Raw genomic sequence first — 6133 nt, 5'->3', positions numbered from 1 at the left:
GGAGGCGGAGGCAGATGGTTCTCAGTGAGTTCAAGGCCAGCCTGGTCCACAGAGCGAGTTCCAGGAGAGGCTCCAAAGCTACACAGAAAAACCCTGTCTCGCTGGACAGTGGTGGTGCACTCGGGAGACAGAGGCAGGTGGATCTTTCGGAGTTCGAGACCAGCCTGGTCTACAAGAGTCCAGGATACGCTCCAAAAGCTACAGAGAAACCCTGTCTCGAAAAACAAAACAAAAGAAAGAAAGAAAGAAAAACAAAGCAAACAAATAAAGAAAAAGAAAACAGGCATGGAGAGGTGAAGTGACTCTCACCATTACAGGACTGGGATTTGAGCCTCTGTCAGCTTCTGCAGCTCCTGCTTCCTGTTCTCCACCATCTGGGATTTGGGCCCACTTATACCATACTTACACAGTCCAGATGTGACTGGGGAAAGGGAAGAGAGAAGTTATTCCAGGTTAAGACACCCGTCCAGGGGCTGGAGAGGCGGCTCGATGGTTAAGAGCATTGACTGCTCTTGCCAGGGACCCAGGTTTGATTCCCAGAACCCACATGGCAGAGCTCAGTCGCCTCTTTGACTCCAGTGTGGAGATCTGATGTCTTCTGGCCTCCAAAGATACCAGACATGCACATAAATACATGCTAACACTCACACACGGAAAATAAATCTTAAAATAAAAAAGGGTTCAGTACAAAGAAAAGTTTCAAAATGTGCATGAGCCTAGCAGTGAGATGCTCAGACTGGCTGGGTTGGATGTTTCTAATCGCAAATGGCTCTAAGTTTCTACTTAGTCCTCTTTCCTTTCTCAGCCTTCTAGCAAACCATTCATTTAGTCACATAATTTAAAGCCATGTCATATGAATTTTGGCAATATCACTTTGTTTTAATTTATATTTATTTATTTGTTATGTATACAATAGTCTATCTGTGTGTATGCCTGCAGGCCAGAAGAGGGCACCAGACCTTATTACAGATGGTTGTGAGCCACCATGTGGTGGCTGGGAATTGAACTCAGGACCTTTGGAAGAGCAGGCAATGCTCTTAACCACTGAGCCATCTCTCCAGCCCCAGCAATATCACTTTTGACACCTTACTTTCCATGAACATTTTTGTACAGATCTTTAAAAAAAAAAATCTATCTATGGGCTGGCAAGATGGCTCCGTGGGGAAAGGTGCCTGCCGGAAAAGCCTGAACAATTGAGTTTGATCCCCAGGACCCACACAGTGGAAGGAGAGAACCGACTTACGAAAGTTCTGCCTCCATGTGTGCCATGACGTGCAGGTGCACACATACACAGAACACATGAATACATGTAAACTGGATCTGTGTCTCCTCTAATTGCTACCTAGTGTTTTATGCACTCCCAGGTCCTTTCAGGCCAGGACACGAAGTGTTCACAGCAGATAGGCTAGGGCTGATTTGGAAGGATATGAACCAGAATTCTCCAGCAACACGGCCAGCCTGGAGTTGTGCCCTACTGGTAACCTCCCATTTGCAGGTTAGTCGTGCTCAATGGTAGCCCCCCTGGTGGGAGGTAGCTGCAGTCCCCTGCTGGCTTGGTAAATAGCCAGCCTCATCCCTAATTTATCCCTCGTCCGAGCTGTGACCCAGATGCATTCATTTGAAAGAGGCCTGACTGGGTTTGCAGACAGGGCTTCCCTCGTCTGAGACTTAGAGAAAATTCTACCACCGTGGTAGAAAAATGAGAAGTACAGCTGCTTAAAAAATAGAGGCCAGATGATGGAACACTCACCTGGTCCATCTTGTTCCAATCAGAGAGCTGGTCCTCTGTGGTAGACACAGGGGTTTGAGGCAGGACGAGAAGTAGTATGAAGATGGCTTGAGAAACTCTGAGACAAACAAATTAAACAAAACAAAACAGGTAAATAAAATCAAACCAGACCTATATTGTCCACCCAATTCCCTAGAGAAACCGGAGGGTCTACCCATTTCTGGCTCCTGCATCATAATCGCAGTGCCACTTGGTACCACTAGATGGCAATCCTGTTCTAAATGCAAGCAATTATGGCTAGTATTTCAAATGGATTGTTTCCAGCCTATCAGGTTGGGGGAAAGTCTTGCAACTTTTCTGTTGATGGGGATATGGAAAAGTCAGAAAAGTAGACGCTGCTTGTGGGTGTTTAAATTGATAATTTCATTTGGAAGAGAAATATTTTAATTATTTCTTTTATTTTTGAGATATATTTACACCATTTCCCCCTTTCCTTCCCTTCTCTTCCCTTCCCTTCCCTTCCCTTCCCTTCCCTTCCCTTCCCTTCCCTTCCCTTCCCTTCCTCCAAACCCTTCCATATATCCCTCCTTGCTCTCTTTCAAATTCATGGACTCTTTTTTCATTAAGTTTTGTTACACGAACATATAAATGTTATATATAACATGTATGTTATGTTTACATGTAACATACATGTCTATACATGTTCCTAAGTTCCTGGGTAACTTGTCCACGGTTACAGAGCTAGTAAATGAGAGAGTCACAGCTATACTCTATTGCACTGTCTAGCGTGTGCTTTGCACATACTGGAAAACACGTAAGAAGTGTTCCCCGAAGCACTGTCGGCACCGTCAAAAGTGAACTTGATAATTGATTAGCATGGCAGTGATCATGAGGGAACGCCACAGAGTACTTAAAACTAATGCCCGTGCTGGCTGTGGCACGCATCCGTAAGCCCAGCACTTGAGAGGCAGAGGCAGGCAGATCTCTGTGAGTTCAAGGCCAGCCTGGCCTATGAAATGAGTTCCAGGAAAGGCAGGGCTACATAGAGACCTTATCTCAAATATTAATGTTGATGATGATGACGATGATGATGATGAAATGCAGTACATCCACATGTGGTCAGCCTGGATAGATCTTGAGAACTAAGTGCAAGGGCAGGGCATAGCACTCATACAGAATATGAAAGGCCTTTGTTTAATTCTTAGCACTGAGAAAAGATTTTAAAAAAAAATCTAAAAACTAAAAAAAGGAAGGCAAAACTTCCTTATTCCTGGAGACCAGCCCATGTCCTAAATCTATAAAGGTATACATTAGAAAGATCCAAACATGCTGATGTTTGTCTCGCTGAGGAGGGGAATGGGGTCAGGGAAACAGTGGATTCATCTGTTAGTGTTCTTTATATTTCTCATCTTTTTATAGCTCTTAAGCAAACTGGGAGAACCTCAAACCAGAATGTTGTTTTATATTTATCAGACTCGTGGGGGTGGGGGCAGAAGGAAGTCAGTTCTGCCCTATACTTAGGGTTGATTGCTTTAGAATGGTTTCCTCTAGGTACCAGCTCCAAACATGTTAAGTGTTTCTTTAAAAATAGACGTTTGGCTACTCCCTTGCTTCACTCTTCTGGATCTGGGGGAGGGCAGGCGAAGTTGTAATCAAATGTTAATTGCTCAGGTGGAAAGCTGCAGTGATTAGAACAAATTACCCCCTTCTAGCGCCTCTTAAAGCCAGTAGGCAAATTGGTTACCTAGAAACACAGTCTCGCTAACCAACCCTCTTCCTGTATTTGCCAAGGTCAACACATAAAACCACAGGGTCACATGTTGACATGTTTCCCTATAACTTAAAAATAGGCTCTTAGAGGTTAATGTTCTCAGATCATCCCAGGCTAATGGCTACAACGAAGGGGTCAGGTCTGAAGGGGAGGAAAGTAATTTGGGGTCAAATTGGAATTGTTTTTTATTGTCAGTGTCTCTGCCATTCTAAAACAACGAATGAGTAGTTACATTAGGTGGTTTCTGCAGTACTGGGGCTAAACCCAAGCCCTTGTACATGCTGGGTAAATGTTCCACTATGGAACTATATCACCAGCCCTGAATTATATTGGAAAAGAGAATATACTGAGCTTTGTCTCAAAAGCTAAGAACTTCCAAATCGTATATTTCTGTAAGGCAGTCGAGATGGCTCAGTGAGCAAAGACACTTGCTATCAAGTCAGACGAGCTGAGTGAAGGATTCCCAGAATGGGAATGGAGAGATGGCTCCGTAGTTAGGAGTACTTGCTATTCTTGTGGAGGATCCATGTTCAGCTCCTAGAACCAACACTGGGTTTCCAGCCACCTATAACTTCAGACCCAGGATATCTGATGTCCTCCTCAAGACTCAAAACACACAAAATCTTTAAAAATATTATTAGATTCTTTTTTATGTGTTTGGCCTGCATGTATGTATGCGCACCGCATGTGTGCTTGGTGCCTGTAGAGGTCAGAAGAGGGCATCCAGATCCCCTGGGACTGGAGTGACAGATGCCTGTGAACCACCATGTGGGGTCCAGGAAATAAAACCTGGGTCTCTGGAAGAGCAGCAAGTGCCATCTCTCCAGCCCCATAAAATCAAGTTTTCAAAAAGAGACAAAAAAATTCCCAGGACCCAGGTGGTGGAAGGAGAACCAACTCCATGAAGGGGTCCTTTCCGTCTATGTGTGCACTGCACAGACACCACACAATGCATGCTATAAACGGGCAAATGTTCTTGAAAGCCTTCAGTAACCCCAGCCTCCAGAGCTGAAACAGAAGGATTGCCGTGGCTCAACTAGGTACAGCGACATAGAATGTTCAAGGCAAGACTGGGCTGGCTAAGCAGTGAGGCCAGACCCCGCCTCAAAATAAAATAAAACTTTAAAATACAAAACATTCTATACTCAGAAAACCTATCTCATTGAATATATATACCATTTAGGGGGAAAGGAGGCATTAAAAAATTGAGTAATATTGTTACTCAAGTTTGACCTTATTGTTCTACACCTTTAATAGTGATCATTTCTTGAGATTCTGTTTTTCCATGCTGACCCTCAGCTTTTGGGTTCAAGACGTCTTCCTGCCTTAGCCTTCAGAGCATCAGGACTGTATACATGTGACACCATGTCTAGTTTTTCTTTTTAAGGTTAAAAAAAATAATGCCCGTGTGTGTGCGGGTATATAGATGTGAGTGCAGGTGCCCTCAGAGGCCAGAGAGTGCATCAGAGTCCCTGAAACTGGAGTTAGGCTATGGTGAGCTGCCGTGTGGATGCTGGGATCCAGGCGTAGGTTCTCTTGAAGAGCAGATGCTGACTGCTCCTGGCCATCAGGCACTCTATTTAACACTTCTCCCCATTTATTTATTATTATTTTTTGGTTTTTCGAGACAGGGTTTCTCTGTAGCTTTGGTGCCTGTCCTGGAACTAGCTCTTGTAGAACAGGCTGGCCTCGAACTCCCAGAGATCCGCCTGCCTCTGCCTCCCAAGTGCTGGGATTAATGGTGTGCGCTACCACTGCCTGGCTCTCCCCATTTTTTAAAAAAATGTGTGTTTTGGGGCTGGAAAGATGACAGATTTCAGAGGATCGGAGTTTGGCCCCCAGCGCCTCTGGCTGGCATCTCACAGCTGTAACTCCAGGTCCAAGGGATCTGATGGCCTCTTCTGGCCTCTGCACACACTCACACAGACATATACAGATAAATAAAAAATTTAAAACAGTCTTTAAAATGTGCATTTCATCAGACTGAGGCTTGAACCAATGTCATAGGAGTATCAACTGTGGACGAGTTGAGTCTGTAAGGAAGGAAGCCTGCCTGGAGCTGGGATCACAGCACCTGTCCCAGCTTTAGCATTTTCCAGGTCAGCCTTCAAACACGGCTCAACACAGCAACTTTCCAGGGAGCTTTGAGACTTTCAGCTCTGACAGGAATGGCTAAGGCATCCAACTTTTTGGAGTGAGCAGCTACTGTATTCTCTGCCTTCTGGCATGAATCACCACTGTTGGACTACCCAGCCCTATAGTTTATGTCAACCTAGTAAATCTTTTTTATTTTCTTGGTTCACTTCTTCTAGTGAACCTAACTCACTTTTCTATCTACATCTTACTTTGTCAGATTACGGCTGAGAGCTCATTTAGGACATCTTCTTTATGCATTTATATAGAACTCAGTAAGCTGGGGGCTGGTGGTAAAATTGTGGACTTAAAAGTAAAGTGCAAAGCTTGACAGTAGGGCATATGCCCAGCACACACCAAGAGTTTGGTCCCAGCACCACAAAAAACATAAATAAAAAAACAATTTTCAGGCTTCAGAATACTGTGATTCTTTTGTTTTTGTGTATATTCTTCTAGTCGAAGAAGCCACTTGGCCCAATTACCCCACAAATACGCATTTA

This window comes from Microtus pennsylvanicus, chromosome 2 (genome assembly GCF_037038515.1).
Source record: "Microtus pennsylvanicus isolate mMicPen1 chromosome 2, mMicPen1.hap1, whole genome shotgun sequence".
Lineage (NCBI taxonomy): Eukaryota > Metazoa > Chordata > Mammalia > Rodentia > Cricetidae > Microtus > Microtus pennsylvanicus.
The sequence above is the reverse complement of the archived record's forward strand: the minus strand, read 5'-3'. Positions refer to the sequence as shown.